The following is a 24,625-nucleotide window of genomic DNA, read 5'->3' as shown; positions in this document are numbered from 1 at the left end:
TAACTGTACAACTCATTCTATCTGCCGATCCAAGTTATGACAACAGGACCATTGCCAGCTCCCTCAAAATCCATTGCTGGATTGCTACAAATAAAAGGGATGTGTCCAGAGTGATGAAAACAAGTTTCCAGTCATGGTTATGGTTTAAAGTGAGGACCACATCATGTCACCTCACATCTTCGAAGTCAATTTGAAAGTCAACACCAAAGTGTACCTGGATGTGCTGAAGAGTGTGATGATCTCTTGGTGCTCGAGTATTTATTTAGAAGTGAACTGTTTAGAAAAAAAAAACGTAATATTCGCATGCACATGTCTCAGTTTCTTTCGTTTTTTTTTTTTTTTACTTTATTTTCTTTTAAAGAAATTTAACGTTACGTTTAATACCGGGCAACGCCGGGTACATCTGCTAGTTGTACAATATATTCCATTTCAAAATGTAGTTCAGATCTCTGATATTTTGAGCATCATCTTCACAGTAAAAATTTTATTTTAACAGAATTAACAAATTTTAAAGCAATCACAAAGAAATTAAAACTATTTTCAAAAACATTTTAAGAGTAAATTATTTAAAAAAAATGGACTCGATGGATGAGAAATTGGTATAGCTATTGAATTTAACGTTACGTTTAATACCTACGCCATTTCTATTTATAATAAATGAGAATTCTGCATTAATTGAAATATAATTTTTATGCGTATTTTACGACCTATATTACTTTATAAAATATTAATTGTTTTTTTTTTTTGTTTTTAGAAAAATAAAATAATTTCTTATCTGATACTGAGTCGCCTATACTCCTGCATCACCTAGGTTGTTAGTCCGTGTTGTTAAGTATTTAGCTGACATCACCTTTCTTCTTCTTTTTCTTCTTGTTGTTGTTTTTTTGTTTGTTTTTTTAACCCCGTGTATACGCCTTATCTCCAAGGCCAATGGAGCATAATTGCTCCACTTCTCATTCTCTTTCTCTCTCACATTCCTGTCCCAGGGTATTGAAAAGTCTACAATCTGCCAGTTTTTTTTTTTTTTTTTTTTTTTTTTTTGTCGTCATTGACAAAGTCCAAAAAAACTGGCAGATTGTAGACTTTTCAATACCCTGGGACAGGAATGTGAAAGAGAAGGAGAATGAGAAGTGGAGCAATTATACTTCATTGGCCTTGGAGATAAGGCGTACACACGGGGTTAAAACACAAATAAATCTCCATCGTAGTTGGTACACTAGGAGTAGTATCAAGTCGCCTGGAAGGACAATTGAAAAAACTACAAATCCCCAATGTTTTAGGCGGTCTTCAGACCTCTGCTATTGTAGGTACTACCAACATCCTTAGGAAAACCCTTGATCTTTGAAGCTCCTGGTTTGAAGCCGAGATTAAGGGAAATCCTCTGGAAATGAATCCTATCCCTTTCCAAAGAGACGTTGATAAACGAAATCAGAATTATTATTATTGTTGTTGTTGTTGTTGTTGTTGTCGTCGTCGTCGTCGTCGTCGTCGTCAACTCTACAGTGTTGTTTTACTTTTTTTTTATTTTTCATTCAAGAACAGGTTTTTACACCAAAGCCAGTGAGCATAGTCAAAAGGTCGATTAGATGGAAAGCACCTGCCATAGGATGTTTGCTGTGCCAAGCAGAATTGACTTCTGGAGTACGGTGATGTTGTACTTGATTCAACTGTATCTCAAGATCCTCTGGAATTGAGCTCAGCACACCTCTGATGATTGGCACAATGAAAGTTTTCTTATTCCACAACCTAGCAATCTCCAACCTCAGTTTCTGATAGTTCCATAGTTTCTTATTCTTTTTGCATGCTCATCATCATCATCACCATCATCATCACCATCATCATCACCATCATCATCATCAAGGTCATCAGCATCATCATTATTACTACTGAGCATCATTCATTTATTTCGTCTGAATCAGATGATTATTGTTGGCATTGGTTTCCATGATATTTTTCTAGTTAGACCTTTTTCTAGAAAGACATCGGGCTCTTACGGAACGGGCAACGTGAAGATTGCCAATATTCCTAAGCAAAAATATTTTTGTGGGACAAGTTGGATTCGAACTTGGCACACCTATGTTGCTAATCCATGTGGTTAACCAATTAGCAACCGTCACCTCCCTGTCGTAAGCCCCCCCCCTCCACGGGTCCATGCTATAAGTACATGTGACTTGTCATTCTATTCCGGGGAAAGAATAAGAGAATGACAGATGCCGGGAATATATTCGTCGCTGATTGCTGTTATTATTTGCAGCAAAGTTAGATTACAAATGCGGCTTAATTGGAGTAAAGAGTAGTTGGAGTTGTTGAAGAGAGAGGGGGGGTAGAAATAGAGGTGGAGAGCTAGGCTAAAGAGAGAGGGGTAGGAAGAATGATAGTAGAGGGAGAAAAGAATACCTTTTGATTAACGCGAGCAAAACGGTCCACTTTTTGCATCTGATCATTTCGATTATTAGATTCAAGATTAAAGTCTCGGAAACGCCATCTTAGTTTGTAAGAGTTTCCGATATAACTGTCCCCCCCCCCCCGCCCACGCATTGTTGAAAATAGTGAGAGAAGAGAGAGAAAGAGAGGGGGAATAGAGTGAGAAAGTGAAAGAAAAAACTTGAAAGAAAAATAGGAGGGGAAAGAAAGAGACAGAGAGAGAGAGAAAAAAAAGAAAAGGAAAGCGAGAGAGAGAGAGAGAAAGAGGGAGAGAGAGAGAGAAAAGAAAAATAAGAGAAAAAGAAAGTAAAGAAACAAAACGAAGAAATAGATAAAAAAAAGAAAGAGAATGGAAAAAGGGAGAGAGGGAGAAAGAGGGGAAGAAGAGGCGGACAGAGAGATAGAGATAGACAGATAGATAGACAGAGAGAGATAGAGAGGAGGGAGGATAAAAAGAGAGGTGGAAAGAGATGCAAGAAAGAAAAACAGAGATAGAAAGAGATAGAGTAGGAAGAGGAGAGAGCAGCAAAAAGTAAAAGGAGAGCAAATCAGAGAGACTGAGAAAGAGAAGAAAAACAGAAAGTGGAGGAGAAAGAGAGAGAAAGAGGAGGAGAAGGAGAAAGCGAGATAGATAGCAAAAGAGATCAACTGAAAATTCGTTAACTCCAACCCAACAATCTAGTATTAAAAAATTTGAGATGCTCATGACTACGTCCGCACTATTAACAGGATTTCTTTTCTTCTTTTTCCTTTTTTCTTTGCAGCTCAAATCTTCCATGTGTTTGTGTTCAGTTTTCGATTTGACGTTTAAAAATATAATCTTGTAAAAATAAACCAAATAAATAAAAACACAAATAGAAAAATAAATATCTGAACTTTTTCATTTTTTTAACTAAAAAAAAAACGCATTAGCTAAAAGTTGAAATATAAAAAAAGGAGCGGTTGAAATATTTCACCGAAGGCATTTGCTTTTTTCACAAATTTTTGATAACATTGGTTGATGGTCTTAAATTGTATGTATAGCTTTAGGGGAGGGCGCCATCCCTTTACCATTAAGATTGTACTTTGCTTGTTGAAATACATAAATGGAACGACCATAGTCGAGAGTGACTGTGATTCAAGGGAGGATGTGATACCTTTGTAATTTGGCTGTTACACTTGAACCGTGACGTTACATCTCAACCACTCGGACCCACATGTTGTCTGGTATTGCCGCAAAGGAACAAACAAAAAAGGGAAAGAAATAAAAATCCCGACTTGGCATTTTTTTTAAGCACACATGAAATGCAATTTATTAACAATAACGCATTTCATTATCTTTCAAAAGTCTTTTGACACACACGTGTTTTACTATGCTCTGCCATATTACATGTGCTTTTTAAAAGTCTTTCTCCCTGGCACCTCACACCAGCCATAGCCGGTGCTTTCTTGCCCTCGACTTCACACGTTCATCCTCATCAGCATGCACTATTCTTATTCTCCTTGACCATATGCTGTCCTTTTTTCTATTTTTTCTCTTTCTTCCAGTAACGTCAGCATGTGCACACTTGCTTAATTTGCATATGTGCTAAGATGGCTGCTGCTGCTGCTAATATTTTCATTCGTCAGCTATCCTACAGCTGATTTTCTCACACACATGCCATATGCCTTTACTTCACTATTAATTTTCTGGTTTTAATGCTGTGTGTTTAACAAAGGGGCAGACAATACTATTTTTTTAGTCTTTGGTATGACTAGATGAAGAATTGAACTCCAGTCTCCTGGCCTATTAGCAAGCACTCTAACACAGGGATCGGCAGCGTTTTAAACTAAGACGATCAATTAGCTATCCAGTGGTTCGGTGAAGGGCTATGTTATTAAATATAATGAAAATAATTTCTTCAGATGAAAAAGCGCTGTCTAAAAAGCTGAATTTAATCTGATTTTATTTAAACAATTCACCTTATTAACCAGTTGTAAAGGTAAAGAGGTTGCTAACTCCTATTCTAATGAAAATGGAACTTTTATTAAAATAAATGGCAGGCATTATCGACTAGTAATTTGGAGTATTTCGATTATTTGAACAACTGGTTTCATATTGGATCTTATTCTTCTTTAAATGTAGCCTCCAATTTCTTCAGGTGCGTCTTGTCAAACTTGGGAATCTTAAAAAACTTTCCAAGATGAGAACAGTAGTGAAGATAACTCCCTTCCCCCAATTCATTTTCCAAATTCCAAGATAATAACAGAAGTTCAGATAATTATTTTAACCTGATAACCAAATTTTATTGAGAAGATTTTATGAATACTATACATATTGGAAGAAAAACATAACTTTTAAATTTCTCCGAAAGAGTCATAAAAACTTATATTAAGTAGATACTTAATGCATTAAAATATATACACATCTTTGATTTTTTTTTAACCTATTTTTTTTAACCGACATGCTATAGTATCCAGGTAAAAGATTTCTCTACTCAGCAAAATGGACCTGTAGATCATGTCAGATCATTCAACCATTAGAAAGACGCCTCATTAGCTCTAGATGATTGCTTTTATCTTGAATGCTACTTTTTTTTATTGAATTTGGGAGCTTTATGTCGAGCTTGGGAGTCTGTACAATTTTGACTGGAGCCATATTTAATTCATGAGGGTAGATTGCTCTCATTTTATCAATCCTCACTGCGGATGATACTAAGAATACTTAATACTAAATCACTTAAGACTTCTACCTGGTTATAGCTGATTACTGAGTTTGACAAGATGCACCTGAAAAAGGTCAAAGGTTACAGTGTGAGAATAACATCCAAGACAATAGTCTGAATAATCGAAATAATCTAATCCTCATCTCACAGATTCTGAAGTATATTCAGCTATTCGCATTATTTGGAATCTTTGAACTGCTGTTCTCATTGAGGTATTTTTACAACGTTTCGGAATTTTGAACGAAAATACAATTGCGAATTTCTAAAAACTAACGCAAATTACTAAGGATGCTGAGTGGGGTAATCCTTTACCTGGGCACTATAGCATGTATTTATATGCCCCTACTCAGTAAAAAAAAGAAACAAAGTTGTATATATTTTTATGCATTAAGTATCTACTTAATATAAGTTTTCATGACTCTTTCTAGCGGCTAACGGAACAAGAGCATACTATTTCCGTGAGGTAAATAAATGGTTCCGTTCTAAATTCCGTTCAAATTTCCGAGTTTGACAGAAACATTCCCGAATTCGACAAGATACACCTGAAGAAGGTCGGAGGTTACATTGACGGAAACGTTGTGAAAATAACACTGAAGATGAGAACAGTAGTCTGATGAATCCAAATAATACGAATAACCAACCCTAATCTAAAAAAATCCAGAAACGTATAATCAACTAGTAAGTTGGAAACATTTGCTTTTAAATTTTATCATTTATCTTTTCTTTTTTTTTTCAAGAAGATATTTCCAAGATAAAAGAGCACGTGTTTTAGAGGTGGTAGAGCTCGTGACGTTTTCTTAGCGAGGAAGAACAACAACAAGGAAGAAGAAGAAGAAGAAGAAGAAGAAGAAGAAGAAGAAGAAGAAGAAGAAGAAGAAGAAAAGCTAACGTCAACGATCTGCTCCGCCCGTTCACATGAGATCCGATATCAGACTATTATAAAATGGTTATTTTGAAAACAAAATCAATTTATGAAACGAATACAACAAAAATAACATGTCCATCATTTTCAAACTTGACGCATTTCTTCATTGTTTATTGTTGAATGGTTTTTAGTCTTTCTTAACCCCATCCCCCCCGCCTTATCTTGTTCTCTTCCCTCCTTTCTTCTCTCTCCAACCGAGTTCGTATACACCATTCTATCTGCGTCCAGTGTCCACTGTGTCAGTCAAAAATATTTAACTATTCAGAACAGTTTTTCACCACATGTATCTTTGTCTTTCTTTAAAAAGATTAACATTAAAATATAATAATACTAAACCTTATGCCTAGAATCTTATTCATCAAAATCCATTACATAATTTTGACTCTAGAAAATGTCTAAAATTAAAGCTTAAGCCTAAGGGGCCTTAAGTAATTTTGTTTAATTCATTTTTGTCGAATGACTATGGAACAAATCCAATGCAAATCATATATATATATATATATATATATATATATATATATATATATATATATATATATATATATATATATATGTATATATATATATTACAAAAGTCTATAATTCCAAATTTCATGATGTTGACCACCTTTTAATTCATTCCTTTGAATGCGTTGACATTCACAATTCTTGACAGCACCTGTTTCGTAGCGCAAAATCATTCATTAAATTCTTAAATTTCCCCCACTCTTTATCTGTGCCTAAATCAAAACGCGGATTCCATCAACAAAGCTTCTTTCTTAGAACTGCACGCCTGTGGAACTCTGTTCCGTCTGCATGCTTCCCACCTGACTACAACTTGGATGTCTTCAAGTCCAACATTAACAAATTCCTAATGAACCGCCCCCTTAAGTAAACACTTCATCAAATCTCCACACTAACGTACTGTACTTGCAATAACCCTTATCCCTGAGTGGCTTCCGGGCCTTGATAAGTGGTGACCACCGTGTAAAAAAAAAAAAAATGTATTTCCACCAATATTGCAGCATTCTTCAAACTTGTCCAAAACACTGACACACAGTACGCCACAAATTCTGATTTTCATCAATTTCTTTGAATGCACCAGGAATATAATCTTTTTAATTCATTTGTTCTTTTAGAATTTTTCTCATACACCCCCCCCCCAAAAAAAAATCTATTGGTGTCAGGTCAGGTGAGCGTGGTGACCATTCAAAGCTACCTCTTCTTCCAAACCAACGCTGTTGAAAAACTTTGTTATGAAGGTGCTCCATCTCGCTGAAAGAAGAGTTCATCAAAGTTAAGTTTGGTTTGGAGTTGTGGCATTACCACTTCACAAAGCATTTCCAAATAGTTAAATAAGTGTATACTCACTTTTGGCCCACCCTGACTTTATTAGAGAGAGAGAGAGAGAGAGAGAGAGAGAGAGAGAGAGAGAGAGAGAGAGAGAGAGAGAGAGAGAGTTCCTATTTACTTTGCCTCCCCAGGAGGGTAGAGTTAGACACCAGGGTTGTTTTTCAATGCAGAGAAAAGGAACAAAAATTTTAAATTGCCTCATACGTGAACGATTTCTCCTCCGCTAACTGAGAACAAAAAATTGAAGCGTAGTATCAGAACAGATACTACACTTTGAGATATTCAATTTTTTATTCAATAGAAAAAGAAAAATACAAAAGGGAAAATGAACAAAAAATTTAGGTACAAGGCCAACTCAAAAAAGAAAGAGGGATGGTGAGGTTGGTTGGTTGGTCCATCTCGTCTCTGTTGGAAATTTAAAGGATTTCTCTCTCAGCCAGCATCTTTTATCATAATTATCTTTCTAAATGTGTATTTTTGTGTGTGGGGGGGGAGGACAAGGAATCTCTTACGGTGTTCCTATTTACAATGCCTCCCCACGGTACAGAGTTAGACGCCAGGGTCGTTTTTTAACGTGGAAAAAGGACAAAAATAAAAAAAATTGTCTCAGTCGTGAAGGATTTCTCCTCAATTGAGAGAGAACAAGAAATTGGAGTGCAGCATCTGAAGAACAGATATTACACTTTGATCTTGACCCGAAGGCTAAGAAGTATCTTATGGTGTTAAGAGGTTTAGAAACATACTCAACAGTACATGTTTATTCGTGATTTATATATCTTCCCCACTTCTCTTTCACACTCTCTCTCTCTCTCTCTCTCCCTCTTTCTCTCTTTTTCCCTTTGTCTAATAAATCTCAACATTTAAAAGGCAATTGGAAGCATGACTAAGCTGTAGAAAAGAAAGTTATTTAAACTGGTTTTAAATTTTTTAACAAATCGTCATCTAAGTAAACAATTAAGAAGTTTTGAAACGTTTTTTTTACACACACGACTAGAGATTAATATAACATTCATGCGTTAGCAATGATTTGTTATATTGTATGGCAACTTGGGTTCAATTAACAACTCAATCAATAAACAATACAAAATCTAACTTTAAAAAAATCCTTTTTAAAAAATGATAAATTTGGTAAAAAAAATAAATAAATAGATAAAGCATGAAAAATAAAAAAAGATTCCCGGGCTTAACCGGGTCCAGACAGCTAGTATCTTTGCCTCAGCAGAATGATATGGAAACTTATCATGGGAAGGAAGAAAACTTATCGCATTTGTTTTTGTTTGGTAGAAACAGAAAAATGAGTTGCTGGTTTCCTTGACACGAAAATATCACACACACACACACACACACACACACACACACACACACACACACACCTGTCGACTACTTTTAAACTTTCATCGCCATAGAAACAGAGACGTGTCTCCCTCAGAGCACTGACTGGTGGGAATACGAACTCTCCCCTTCCCCGTCTCTAGAAAGAGTGGGGGAGGAGGAGGAACTCTTTCTTCCAACAAGGCGAAATGAACGCAGCGATCATATTTCTAAACTAGACTATGCTAATAATGTACTGTTATGAAGAAAGAAAACAAAAAATGTTCGCTTACTTTTATCTATTATATAGAGAGCAGTCATAGGTTTGCTGTGTGCGTGCGTGTGTGTGTACGTGTCCACTGAAACGTCAAAAACTACACAAGACACACCAACAAAACATATATTACATTATTGCCTCGAACGGAATATTTGTACGTGTGCGTTCGTGCGCGCGTGCGCGTGTGTGATATATTCATTATTGGAAGCCAAGAGAAAAAAGTCAATCAGGCTGGGGTCACCATTGTCCTTTTCTCTTCGCTGCAACCTTTATCTCACAGAAAAGATGTTGCGAGTTTGTCTCTGCTTTATCATTATTTTCATGGAAAGTGTTCGACTGAGCTCCAATCTATGGTACTCCCTCGCCAAACTTTCCCAAGAAACACTCGTCTAGCTGAAAACACTACCAATTATTTCCCTCACTCTTTATCTGTGCCTAAACCTAAACGTAGATTCCATGAACAAAGCTTCTTTCTTAGAACTGCACGCCTGTGAAATTGTCTCCCGTTTTCCTGCTTTCCAGCTGACTACAACATGGTTGTCTTCAAGTCCAACGTAAACAAGTTCTTGATGAGCCGTTCCACTTGTTAGCAAATTTACCGAATTTCCATTACTAACGATTACTATATTGCCAATTGACTACTGTACACTCTCAACCCTCGTCCTCGAGTGGTCTCTGGGGCTTGATAAGTGGTTATGCCTATGTAAAAATAAAGACTATTTTCTATTGAATAGTACACCAGAGAGAGGGATTGTGACAGAGAGAGAGAGAGAGAGAGAGAGAGAGAGAGAGGGGGGGATTACAGAGTGTTGATGATAGAAAGAGGAAGAAAGAGAGAGAATGTGGTGAGAGGAGATAATATATATATATATATATATATATATATATATATATATATATATATATATATGATCGAGGTTTCATATTCTGTCATAGTCAGCCACGCTGATGAGCCCCAGTAATGGTGAAACACGCGTTCGTGGATAACTATTACACACACACACACACACACACACACACACACACACACACACACACACACACACACACACACATATATATATATATATATATGTTTAAATATGTTTAAATATGTATAAATAAAAAAATCAACAAGAAAAATATATAAATGTTTATACCTTTTCTGTATTTATTTCCTGTGTGTTGACGTGTAGGATACAAAAAGTCTTTCGAAAAAACAAACAAGAATGTTTCCTTCAAAAGCACATAATTTTCGAACGATCTTTCGATCTTCCTCAGTGTGAATATATCCTCAGTGTAATATATATAAGTGAATATGAATATATATATATATATATATATATATATATATATATATATATATATATATTTAATAGTACAGAAGTTCAGAAAAACATGGGTACCGTCGGTTTCAAGCCCAACATAAAGGGGACCAGTTAATGGTAAAACGTAAATGATTATATATATATAACAAGCAAATGAAATAGAAAGGATTCCTGCCCAGCGAATGAAACTGAAATGCATTCCAGCGGATTTAATTCCTTACAATTTTTTAAGAATCCAAAAAATTATTTTACGCTATTTTTTGTTCTAATGCACATTCGATTAATCATCATACATCCACAAAATAATAAATATGTAAATCACGCAAAGACGAGAAACACATCGACACACGAGATATTGTCTCATCTCTATATGTATGTCTATGTATATAAGTAAAATTCCACGCGTAGAAATAAGAAAAAGCTTGGAAATTATTAAAAGAATATGTTTGGATCCATCAGTACTCACAGACTATGGATTCCCACTGAAGGTGCCAGCGCATGGAATTTTTGTGACAAGAGTCGCGCAATCCCCAACCATACCTCTCCTGAGTCGGCGTTGTTAAATACCAGGGGCAAGTGGAGGTTCAGGACGACTGAAACAATGCCGAGATAAACGGAGAGCACATACTGAGCCTAAAATTCCCAAATGGTCATCCATCTAATACTAGCCAAGCTCAACGTTGCTTAACTGTGGTGTTCTGACGAGAACCGGTGTGTCAACGTGATAATCCCGTGTGTTTATATATATATATATATATATATATATATATATATATATATATATATATATATATATATATATATATATATAAACATACGGGATTATCACGTTGACACGGGATTATCACGTTGACACACCGGTTATGTTATTTGATTATATACAAGTGTATTATATACTGTACTGTATTTTGTTACTAATCTTTAATGTCGCATCCCGGGGTCTACTTTACATAGTGCAAGAAAAAAATAAAAAACTTTATGTGCGTGCATTGAGCACTGTTAAAGTAAATATTGAAATAGACACGCGTGTACATAACTACACATAAAAAATTATATACACATAAGTGTGTGATATAAAATATATATATTTTTTTAGATATTTTGTATAGAATTAAGTATATAATATATACAAAGACATTTATCCACACACACACACACACACACACACACACACACACACACACACACACACACACACACATATATATATATATATTTGTGTGTGTATACATATTGTATATAGTAAAAATATAAACTACACACACACACACATATATGTGTGTGTGTGTGTGTGTGTGTGTGTGTGTGTGTGTGTGTGTGTGTGTAGTTAGCGCAAATGTAATTAAATAGCAAATAAAATGAAAAGGAATATGACAAATTTATAATTATATTCGTTCGTCTTGAAGGTTTTCTCAAAATGAAATACAAAATGAAAATATTGCGCTTACACACACGATGATGATCATCGTCGATGATCTGAGGGTGAGATTTTGAGAAATTCTTTTAATAAAGACGAAATGTTGAATATATAAATATAAATTGTTTGGTTTTTCCTTTCGCATATCCATCAGGTTGGAATATAATTTCAATACTTGTAGTTTTTAAAAATTATTAAACAAAAAAAAACAAAAAACAATGCTCTGTTTTGGCGTTACCAAATTGGTAAAAGGGAAAATTATTCCCAACTGGCATTTAGGTAAAAATGCACTTTCATATAAATAATTGAATTCATTCAAAACGTATCGCAAAAACAAAAACAAAAACATATATATATATATATATATATATTTGCAATATATATATATATATATATATATATATATATATATATATATATATATATATATATATATATATATATATATATATATATATATTTGTTTTTGTTTTTGCGATACGTTTTGAATGAATTCAATTATTTATATGAAAGTGCATTTATATATATATTGTTTTTGTTTTTGCGATACGATATTATATTATATATATATTGCAAATTCCGGTGTATAAAAACGTGTAATGAAAATCTACAAGCTGTGTAGATTTTTTCTTTTAATTAAATTTCGCTTTGCAATTCGTAAAGTAGGTCAACAGCGTGAGAATGGCGCATCTAATTTAGCCGCATGACGTCACGTCGGTAAGCGAACGAAGGAGGGGGTGAGTGGTAAGAGATAAGCAGAGTGAGGGGAGGAATAGAAAAATCTGTGTGTGTGTGTGTGTGTGTGTGGCGTTCAAACAAGTTTGCCAGCTTTTTTGTGTCTAGTGCGTTTGCGTAAGCGCGCGCGTTGAAGCAAACTGCCAAAGGGTGAGAGAGAGAGAGAGGGAGAGAGAGAGAGAGAGAGAGAGAGAGAGAGAGAGGGAGGGGGAGATGGGTATTAGATAAAGCAGTCAAAACGTTGAAAGAGAGAGTGCGATGAGGGGAGAGCGAGAGGCGAGGCGCATTGAATTAGTTGAATGGGAACGAGATAAATGTTAGAACAAATAGAGGGAGGATTTAACTGAACTGGAGAGATAAAGAGAGGGAGAGACACAAAAGAGAGACGGAGAGAAAGGGCGAGGGAAGAGGTGATGATCAAGTCGAATAATATAATGATAAAACTCGTCGAATTCAAGTTCTGTAGGAAAACTGTAATACGCTTTCCAAAGGTATGAATCCATCCTCCCTATAAATATTAGGATAAACTAGACTCTCAAGCACTGCTTTAGTATCGAGCAACTGGTATTGGAGAAAGAAGATTCCAAAATAGCACTATATACCATCGTGTAATTCATCCAGAAACAGACATTTTCCCCTAATTAATATGACCTCTAATTGAGGCTTGTTTCATTTTTTGCCAAATAAATACTTCCCTCAAGCTCCAAGGCTTAACATTCATAGACAACATGAATTGGAACAAATACATTGAGGTAATTGCCAAGGCACTCTCTACCGTGCTAAAGGGCTACTACTCACACCTGAGAGTATCCTGTATCTCTACAAGACCACAGTTCACCCATGCATGGAGTATTGTTGCCACATCTGGGATGGTGCATCTGCCACTAGTCTCCCGCTCCTAGACAGGGTTTAAAAAAAAAAAAAAGTCGCTAACCTAATAGGTCCTGAATTACCAACTAAACTCCAATTTCTGTCCCATCGCCAAAATATAGCATCCTTGTGCCTGTTTTACAAGTATTTTAATGGCAAGTGTTCTGACGAACTCTAAGCACTAGTACTCCCTCGACAATACCGTTGACAAACCTGACAAGCAGCAAAATCCCACCCCTACACTGTAGAGATCCATAGATGCCATCACGCCTTCTACTCAACTTTTTCCCTCAGACTGTTGCACTTTAGAATTCTCTCCCGGACTCCTGCTTCCCCTATTGATGTGCAGAAATTCAAGAGTAATGTAAACAGACATCTTGCTGCCCAACTCCCCAAATAGTATCTCTGCAAATCTGGTCCCAAATAGTAGTCCCTCACCACTAAGTGGCTCTGTGCCTTGTTTTGGATGAAAAAACAGTAAAATAAATAAATAAAAAATGAATAAAAAAAAATGAAATAAAAAAAGTCAATAAAATTAATTATTCGAAATCAAAAGAAATAGATTTGTTTGACAGTGAATGACGTCATAAAGGATTAATTTTTCTTCTTCCGCTATCAGGTCTCTTATTGCAGACATCGATTATCATGGCTCTCCAGTCCCCTCTGCATTTAGTCTTTCCTATGAAATCTATAATCATGTTTCCGGTGACCCTGTTGAGACTGTCAGTGAACTTTGTTCATTGTCTTCCTCTGCTTTTTTTTCCGGCGAGTTTTCCAAACATCAAGCTTTTTTTTTCAAGCCGTCTGCTCGCATTAGATAGCCAAAGAACTTTAACTATCTGGCGTTGACAGTAATAAGTAGTGAACTCTGTCTTATGCATGACTTCTTTGTTTGGCTTTCTTTCTGTCCATGCGATTCATAGAATTCTTAAAAACCATATCTCCGCTGCTTCCAAACAACTTTCAGCCGCCTTCGTTACTGTCCAACATTCGCAACTGTAAAAGAGAATTGACCAAATGTACGTCTTCAAGAATCTGATTTTTGTGTTCCGTTTTATGTTTCTGTTTTGTAAGATTCACTACATGCTATGGAACGCAAATTTTGCCATCGCGATTCTTTTCTTGATTTCTGCGTCCCTCTTTCCATCAGATGTAATAATACAACCCAGGTACTTGAATGTATCAACCGGTCTAATGGTCTTGCGTTTACATTTGATATTGCATTTTGGTATTTCATCGTTTTTGGAGATAACCATGCAATTTATCTTTTTAGCATTATGTTGCAGCCATTTCTTTTCACTCTCATCCGTCACTGTTGTCAGCATTCATTGCAATTTGTCTTCAGAGTTTGCAATGAGGACAGTGTTATCTGCATATCTTAAATTGATGTTATGATCGCCTACACTAACACCTTCTGGATTTTCAATTTTGTGTAATAGTACAAGCCAGGTACTTGAACGGTAATTCTAAAGTGTAGTATTTCGCACCAACAGCTGACAAGGACGATCGAGAATTAGAAGAGTTTTATGAATCTATTGATAGTCAATGAAACAGACGAAGACTCAAGAGATCAGAATCACTATGCGAGATTTCAACTCAAAGGTGGCAAAAGAAAGGGAGGCCACTACTGTTGGTCCCTTTGGAATAGCTGTGAGAAACGAAAGCGGTGAACGGCTCATTGAATCGTACAAAAACAGAGGATGGCGGTAACAAACATGTGGTTCAAGAATTATCCAAGGAGATGTTGAACTTGGAAAAAACTCAGATGACAGAACCAGAAACGAGATTGACTATATCTTAATACAAGAACGCCTGCGGAACTCTGTATCATTGTGCAAGTCTATGCCAGTAGGTAAACTGTGGAAGCGATCATAACTAGAGCTATGAAAACAGCATATTTTTTCATTGTTTTGACTCTCTAGTATATATACGACACAGTTAGACACAGTTAATCAACTAAAAACCACATCACTCTACATAAAAACATATACGATATCAATGGATATATACCTGAGAATCAAAACAAAGAAAAGAATATGCTGTTGTCATAGCCCTAATCATAAACCAGTAGTTGCCACAATGAGACTGAAACTAAAAAAGCTCCAAAAATCACAAAGAAGATCAAAACTTCAAATAAACCTTTTACAAAACAACCAGAATATCAGACCAGTATACACAATTAACGGCAAAAAAGTCATTCTTAACATGGAGAGAGGAGGGTGTTTTGTAACTATTCTGTAAAAATTTAATAAAAAATATAGCGTAAAACTTTAATTAAACTTGAAAATACGATTTAAAAATAGCACGGTCTAATAAGTGCTCTGGCACCTCTAATGGAAGGGAGAAGGCAAGCAAACGGTGACACTGCGCAAACTGGTGAAAAAAAAATGGCTGTAATGTAACAAAGGAAAAATGGATAAATCTTCAGAGCGCTGAAATTGAAAAGAACACAAAAATCGACAACAAACTTGTGTACAAGATATAAGAACGGACTGGAAAAAAAGGATACAGTCCAAACTGGTTGCATTTAAGCCAAAGATGGTGGTATTATCATGGAAAAAGATATTTTGAACTGATGGTCGGTATATATAGAGAAGCTGTACCACGATGAAGGAGGTCCACTGCTCGAAATACAAAGCGAAGATGGCCTTGTGATACTCCAAGATGAAGTATACAGTGCTTTCAGAAAAATGAAAAGAGGGAAGTCACCAGTACTCAACAACTTTCCAATCGAGCTGATTAATGCTCTTGATGAATTGTGACTTAAAGCGGTAACAAAACTGATCAACGGTACTTATGAAACGGACAATATTCCGGAAGATATGAAAAAGTCAGTTTACATTGCTGTCCATAAGAAACCAGGTACAACAGATTGTGGACAACTCCATACAATCATCTTAATGAGTCACATAACTAAGGTTCTTCTGCGTTTGCTCATGAACGGAATGAGGAACAAAATTCTGCCAAAAATATCTGAAGTACAATTTGGTTTCATAATTTTTGTCTTGAAAACCCTTGTAGAAAGATCCGTAGAGGTACAGAAAGATGTGCTTTGTCGACTACTCAAAGGCATTTGACAAGGTATGACAGGGGTTAGTGTGAAATTTTGACTCGGTTTAATATCAACCAAAAAAGACATTAGTGTCCTCAGAAGCCTCTATTGGGAACAGAAAGTGGCCATCAATGATTGCAGTGGCTATAGAACAATCTGCTGAGGAGTGAGACACATGTGTATTTTCTTGCCTGACCTTTTCAACATTTACAGCAAAATGATTTTACGCAAAATTGAAAATCAAGAAGGTGTTAGTGTAGGCAGTCATAATATCAACAAATTAAGATATGCAGACGACACTATCCTCATTGCAGATGCCAAAGACAAATTGCAATGAATACTGACAACAGTGACAGATGAGAGTGAAAAGAAATGGCTGCAACATAATGCTAAAAAGATAAACTGCATGGTTATCTCCAAAAACGATGAAATACCAAAATGCAATATCAAATGCGAAGGTGAGGTCATTAGACAGGTTGATACACTCAAGTACATCTGATGGTAAGAGTGACGTGGAAATCAAGACAAAAATCACGATAGCAAAATCCACCTTCCATAGTATGACGTGCATTTTACAAAACAGAAACATAAAACGGAACACAAAAATCAGATTCTTGAAGACGTACATTTCGTCAATTCTCCTTTACGGTTGCAAATGTTGGACAGTAACGAAGGCGGCTGAAAGTTGTTTGGAAGCAACGGAGATATGGTTTTTAAGGAGAATTCTATGAATCGCATGGACAGAAAAGAAGACAAAGAAGTCATGTGTGAGGCAGTGTACAGCAGATTACTTACTACTCATTACTGTCAATGATAGACAGTTAGAGTTCTTTAGTCATTTAATGCGGGCAGATAGCTTGGAAAAAAGCTTGATGTTGGGGAAAAATTGCTAGAAAAATAGCAGAGGAAGACAACAAAGTTCGCTGGCAGTTTCTACATAGTCACTGGAAACATAACGATAGATCCCATTGGAAAGACCGAATGCAGAGATGTCTGAAAGGCCATGATCATTGATGTTTGCAATGACAGATCTGAAGAAGAAGAAGTTTTTCCACAGCGTTTGGCAAATGCCATTCAACCTTTATGATGTCATACTGCTTTTGGCAAACTTTTTATGACGATTTTCAAGTAAATATATTAATTGTTCAACATTTTGATTACAAATTTTGGCCTTCGGGCCAAGAAATTCATTTCCTGTATAAGAGGCAAGTATGTCCAAGGATGGAGTACTGTTGCCACATCTGGGCAGGTGCTAGAAGCAGCTTATCCTGCCTTGACAGAGTTCAAAATAAACTTCGGAGCTTAGTGGAGGATGCCTTTTTCTTTTCCTTGTAACCTCTTTCTCACAGAAGAGACATTTGATAGGGTATGGCGTAAAGGTCTACTTCATAAGATCTCCAGCTATGGCGTAGCTGGAAATGTCTTCTCAATTATTAAGTCATTTCTCTCTTATAGATTCATAAGAGTTGTAGTTCATGGGCAGAAATCAGAAGCTCATAGTATTAATGCTAGAATCTCTCATGGGTCTATCCTGGGTCCAACTCTCTTCCTGATCTACATCAATGATCTTCCAAATCATATTCTTAGATCATTCGTAGACATTTTTGCTGACAACACTACTATCTATGGCAGCACATCAAAGACCGTAAATGACCAAGTTCTCTTTGATTCTCTCTCCTCTGACTTTCAGCATGTGGTACAATGGGGAAAGAAGCTGGTTACTTTTAATGCATTTATAATCAAGCTTCTATCTTTACATCATCAATGCTCTGATCCCCAACTGGCATCAATTAAAATGAATAGCTCTTGTCTTAAGGGGGGGGGGCTCCATGTTTTGACAAGCTGGATCTTTACTCCTAATTATAAATAGAACACATACATCAAATCCGTTGCCAAGGCCGCTGGAAAAATGGTGAGATCCTTCTATCGCTCCAGTAGATATCTCGCTGTTGATGCAATTCTCTACCTATATAAAAGCCAAGTACGTCCAAGGATGGAGTATTGTTGCCACATCTGGGAAGGAGCTGCTACAAAGGACTTATCCTGCCTTGACAGAGTTCAAAAAAGACTTTGTAGCGTCATAGGAGATGCCCTTTTCTCTTCTCTGAACCTCTTTTCCACAAAAGAGCCGTTGTGAGCCTGTCTCTGCTTTATCGTTATTTTCATGGCAAGTGTTCGACTGAGCTCCAATCTTGTCTAACTGAAAACATTAGCAATAATTTCTCCTACTCTTTATCTGTGCCTAAACCTAAACGTAGATTCCATGAATAAAGCTTCTTTCTTAGAACTGCATGCCTGTGAAACTGTCTCCTGTCTGCCTGCTTTCCAGCTGACTACAATATGGTCGTCTTCAAGTCCAACGTAAACAAGTTCTTAATGAGCCGTTCCCCTCAAGTAATTCAATTTACCAAATTTACAGTTCTAACGATTACTATGATATTGTCTCTTCGACTACTGTACAGTCTTTAACCCGTATTCTCGAGTGGCCTCTGAACCTTGATAAGTGGTGATTTCTATGTAAGAAAAAAACCTACTTTAAAAAAAAAAAAAAATGTTATTCTTAAAAAATGCTAAAAATTAAAATATTCAAAATATTATTTCTCCAAAATTTTAATTTAAATTATTTAAATGAATTAATCACGTGATGAACCCATTTAATAAAAAACGTAGTCGCAACTTCCTTTTCATTTGATGTTTTTTTTTTGTTTTCTTTTATTCAAATTTTCGTTAAACACAAAAGATTTCGGTAAAAAATTGCCTAAAAAATAGAAGACACAAAAAAGTCAGTTTTTTTTTTTTTTTTTTTTTTGCGTTAAAAAGTATTAAAACGTATTTTATTTTTACGTCCACATTTTCACAATTATATATTACCATCTTTGCTAATCTACCTACGAAAGCTTATATTGCTAAAAACAAGAACACAAGTTTGAATATTGTTGATCTGTTTCATATATTCCTTGAAGGAAGAAAGAGACAGATTCTTTCAAGCATATTTATTGACTCGTCGTATGATGATGGCTGTATGAACTCAGCACCCTCTATAAGAGTATTTGCTGGAAGAACAATGTCTGCCGGCAATTCAATCTCGGTTTGTTAAGTCTTATCGCTTTCCATCAAAAAGATGTGAGGTGTCTTACATTGCCGCCACAAGTCTGGCTCTTTGATACATTGAAAAATGCCAGCCTCATTTTCTCGCTAAAACTATTAGACGTAAACTAAAATGCAGTCAACAACCACAGCAAGGAGGTGACGGTAACTCAGTGGTTAACGACACGTACTGACAACCTGGTGTACCAAGTTCTAATCAAGTTGTTCCGCGAAACATTTTCACTTAACTTGAATACTTAATAGAAAGATATTAAGATGAAATGTTAGCAAAATCATGAATGATACTTACAGACAATCAACAACAACAAGCAAGCAAACAAACAAACAACAACAACAAACAACAATCAAACAACAAAAATCAAACGATAAGAATCAACAACAACAATAACATTCAAACGGCATCATCAACAACAATCAACAACAACAATCAAACGGTAACAATCAACAATAACAATGTGTCACGGTTTCCAGATCGGGAGATCCTATTTATTAAAAAGGAAAATAGAAAGTGATAACATTCTACGAACATTAAATTATTAGTATATAGGTACGCTAATTCAATCAACAACATTCAAACAACATCATCAGCAACAATCATCATCAACAACAACAACAACAACAACAACAATCAAACGAGAAAAACATCAAAAACAATAAATCATGGCCTCTGATTAGTCTCGAGAGACAATGAATAACCCTGTACATTTAATTGTGAAGCAAAGGTTGCATAATATACATCCACACCTCTTGATTCCAGGACGACTAGAAACAATGTTGAAATAAGCATCTGGTATTCCTAAATGGTCACCCATTTTCAGTAATGACCATGCTCAACGATGCTTAACTTTGGTGAGTTAACATGATTCTGCCTAATAATAGATTACTAGCAGGACCTGTGGAAATTCTACGGTGACATCTTTCATAGGTAATATATTGCTGCTGGGTATTCTGTGGATGTTCAGCATGAATGGAGATCCGCAATATTATCATATAATCTTTAGACAGAACAGATACTACCCTTGGATCCTAATCAGAAAACCAAGAAGGTATATTTTAGTTTCACGTACGGCCCGAAAGCAATTTTTTTTTGTTTACATTGCGTCTTTCGTGGTTGGGAGATCCTATTTATTAAAAAAGGGGGGGGGGTAGAAGGTGATAACTAAGGCTGTAACAAGAGACTATTCTTTACATTCTTTTGACTCTCAAGTATATATCTAACACAGTAAAATGCTGTCAATCAACCGAGAACCACATCAATCTATATAAAAACATATAAGATATTAACGGATATATACTCAAGAGTCAAAACAAGAAAAGAATATGCTGTTGTCATAGCCCTAGTGATATCTATATACTAATAATTTAATTTTCGTAGAATCTTATCACCTTCTATCCTCCTTTTTAATAAATAGGATCTCCCGATCTGGAAAGCGTGACACACGTGTACTACGTTAAATGTATTACGGTATTAATATATAGAAGATTAAAAAAATGATTTTTGAAAATCAATCGGTTGGAAGTTTCATCGGATGTCCTGCTGGCTCAAGGCGTTTTCACAAATGGTAGTAATGAGAATGCGCTCGTAAAATACTGTAGCACATGAAAAGGGGCAATCTTTTTTCCAAATGTAGGAATCAAATTTTTCCCATCGCTGGCCTGTCGCCGGCACTATGCCTCTATGCATCACATTAAACATGCAGCACTGCGCATGCTTACAATGTTATGGTGGCTAGGGCGATGACAAAAGAATATTCTTATCATTGTTTTTACTCTCGAGTATATATCCGACACAGTTAGACACAGTTAATCAATCGAGAACCACATCACTCTATATAAAAACATATGATATTAACTGATACATACCGGAGAGGTCAAAATAACGAAAAGAATATTTTCGTCATAACCCTAATGATGACTATTGTCAGAAATAACACGAATTTGAGATGACCGCTGATTGGTCATCGCTCCTCTCCTTCTCACTTGCAGGGAGCGTTCGTATTCGTGGGCTTTTTAACATTTTAAAATTAGTTGCTATATAGTTTTCAAACTAAACATTCATTTTTATTTTGTTATCTTATTTTAGGCATAATTTTATCGCCTTTTTTCGTATTCAATCTTGTGCGACTACTTTCTTATAAATGCATCTTCCTTTATCGGACGTAATTAAACGTCTTTAACTGTTTGAACCACTGTTAAATTGAAAAGGCATTTGTAATGGGTCAATCTTAAACACCTAAAAATATTGATTCATTATCGAAATATGTTTCATATCGTGACCTGTTTACAACAAGTTTGAATTTTCAGCGAAACCAACCAACTACAAGATCTCACTAGATTTCACGACCAGGCGCAAGTTAGCAGGCAAAAATTGCCCGACTTGATTTTGCAAGATTAAAAAATAGTTGATCTGAGAAGACCAAGGTAAGTCTGGTTTCAAGTTTGTGAATTATTTCTGCACTAACTGGGGTTCTGTGCTGCAAGGGATTAATTTCTTACACAACGTGAATTCAATTCAAGCAATAGTATTTGCTGGAAGAACCACATCTGTAGCAGACAAAATTGTAAGTTACACAAGCAGGAGCGAATTCTCGAGGCTTACGGTTTTGAATACACTTCCTTCTTGGCTTGTCCAATCAGAAGCCAGCTCTCAGTCACATGAACGAGTTTATAAAAGGTTAAAACGGCAACACACACACACACACACACACACACACACACACACACACATACACACACCACTCTCTCTCTTCTTAGATCTTGGGCTGATAACAACTCCACGTGGAACGACCTGTCCCTCCCGCCCCTATACCCCCAACGTCTCTCTTGGGACTCAACAGACCTCACCTGGCCTTCGGGCTTGGGGGTTCGGCTAAAGCGTGAATACAAACAAGCCAACACATGGACTTCCATGCTGTACACACACAAACTCTTTTTCTCCTCCTACAGTGCTGTCTGTAATCTTTTGTGACGCACGTTTCTACGGCTAACTTTAAGGACACAAATAATACATCATGGCTACGGCTTCAACAAACACACATTAACTCTTCTCTCTTTCAACAAGCCTGTCTAATCTTTAATCTACGTCTCCACACAGGAACATTTTCCACGAATCACTCTAACGAAGCTAATGAAGCTGTTTTTAATTGTTTGAATGAGACCCCTGGTCTTCTCATTTCTGCATATCCCTCGGTAACTCATTTCCTAGTCTACATCAAGAAGAAATCGTGAAAACGCATTGCCGTCTTCTTGAATTGCAGCTGTTCCTCTTTGAAATTATGTCTTTTAAATTGTTGCCACAAGTCTGGCTCTTTGATGCATGCATTGAACAATGCCAGCATCATTTTCTCTCTTGACCACCAGAAGAGGAAGTTGTCTGACGTCACCGCAACATGCGGCCAATGTTTATTTTTATATGAAAATCGCTCCAGATGAAACATATTGCATATGAGCGCGTGGGAAAGTAGCAGCAGCAGCAGCAGCAGCAGCGAAGGATGGCTGACTTGCAAAAAGATTAACAGCAACAGCAATAGTCGAAAAACCGCATATGCAAATTAGGAAGTGTGCGCTAGAAGAGAAAGGGGAAAAAAGGAGAGAAAAATGCACCACGTGCTCGGAGCAGAAACAGAAGGTGTGTCAAAGAAAATGGACGGGTAAAGTCGAGGATGAGAATGGACCAGCTGTGACTGGCATGCGGTTGCATGAAGGAGAAACGGAACCAGATAAAATAAACATGTGGCAGTAAGAGACTTTTTTTTAGTTGTGCCGAAAATAACGCTCATAAAATATTTTGATGTTTCTGAATTTTTTTGATGAGGATTGGTTATTCATATTATTTGGATTCATCGGACTACTGTTCTCATCTTGAGTGTGAGTTTCACAATGTTTCGTTCGATATAACCTCCGACCTTTTTCAGGTGTGTCTTGTCGAAAATGTTTCTGTCAAAGTCGGGAATTTGGACGGAAGTTCAAGCAGAATCCTTTATTTACTTCACAAGAGTAACGTGCTCTTGTTTCATTGCCATGACTGGATAGAGGTCTTAAGTAACTCTCAATTGTATTTTTTTGTTACGTCACACTGAGGATTGAACCTTCAAGAAAAAACGAGTTGAAGTTCTTTTCTATTCTTTGTGTACTTTGAGACTGAGCATACAATGTGTTGGTGGATGGGCAACGTTACATTATCCTCCCCTGAAGAAGAGATGTATTCTCGAAATTTTGGGGAAAGCCACACACCTACCATCATGTGCGACAGACTATGTTCGGAAATAAATATATGTAATCAAAAAATATTGAAATTCCTTTAACATTGTCATCATTATTTGTTTTATTTACTACATAGACTGTTTCCATACACTGCATTGCCATGGCCCTCAAACACAGTCCTCTATTCAGCAATAAGTATTAGGTATTTTGAGATTCTGCCCCAGAAAACAGCAATTCTTTCCCTTTTATTAGAAATATTGACAGGAATTATTTTATGTCAAGATGGGAATTTTAACCAACATGTTCGATTCTCTCTGTTGAAGGCAAGAAATGAGACAATCACAAAACAGCAAACACTACCTGTAAAATTCATGACAAACTTTATAGGTATACAGGGTATTATTGCAAAATAGTGAGCCCATCTTGCGTCCAACTTTGGAGCGGGTAGTTGCTTCAATTAATTAATTAGTAATTAGTGTCCTTTTGCATTCTGCAATTTTTTTTTTTTTTTTTTTTTTGGTAGCCACCACTTATCAAGGCCACTCGGGGATAAGGGTTATTGCGTGTACAGTAATCAATGTTGTAGTCCGTTGCAGTGCTTAGTGGTCGTGAAAAATAGGGAAAATGAATTGAATTGAGAAAGAGACGAAGTACGTGTTAAATTGAATTAAACGAACTAGGATTTATTTCGTGCAGAAACAAATGAAAGAAAAGGGTACTACACGTGTTTAGTTTGGCGTGCGTCTCTCGCTGTTAACTGGTGAGAAGGAAGGTCTGTAGTTTGGCGTGTGTCTCTCGTTGTTAGCTGGTGAGAAAAAGTCTATAGTTTGGCGTGCGTCTCTCGTTGTTAGCTGGTGAGAGGGAAAGTGTATTGTTGTAGAGAGAGAGAGTCTGTGTGTGTATGAGTGTTTCATTCAAACTCATCCATTCCATTTTTAAATAACGAGGTCACCATTTTACTGTTGCGCGTGGCAAGAAAA

At 36.3% G+C, this 24,625-nt stretch overlaps 1 protein-coding gene across 1 annotated transcript in view; it reads right to left on the bottom strand.

Moving 5' to 3' along the window:
• The window catches only part of LOC145261034 (uncharacterized), a 303,129-nt gene that overhangs the window by 277,172 nt on the left and 1,332 nt on the right, over positions 1-24,625 (bottom strand). The gene's annotated exons all lie outside the window — the stretch shown is intronic.

This window comes from Euprymna scolopes, chromosome 37 (genome assembly GCF_053919585.1).
Source record: "Euprymna scolopes isolate OS-2025 chromosome 37, ASM5391958v1, whole genome shotgun sequence".
In the NCBI taxonomy this organism is placed as follows: Eukaryota; Metazoa; Mollusca; class Cephalopoda; order Sepiida; family Sepiolidae; genus Euprymna; species Euprymna scolopes.
The sequence above is the reverse complement of the archived record's forward strand: the minus strand, read 5'-3'. Positions and strand labels throughout refer to the sequence as shown.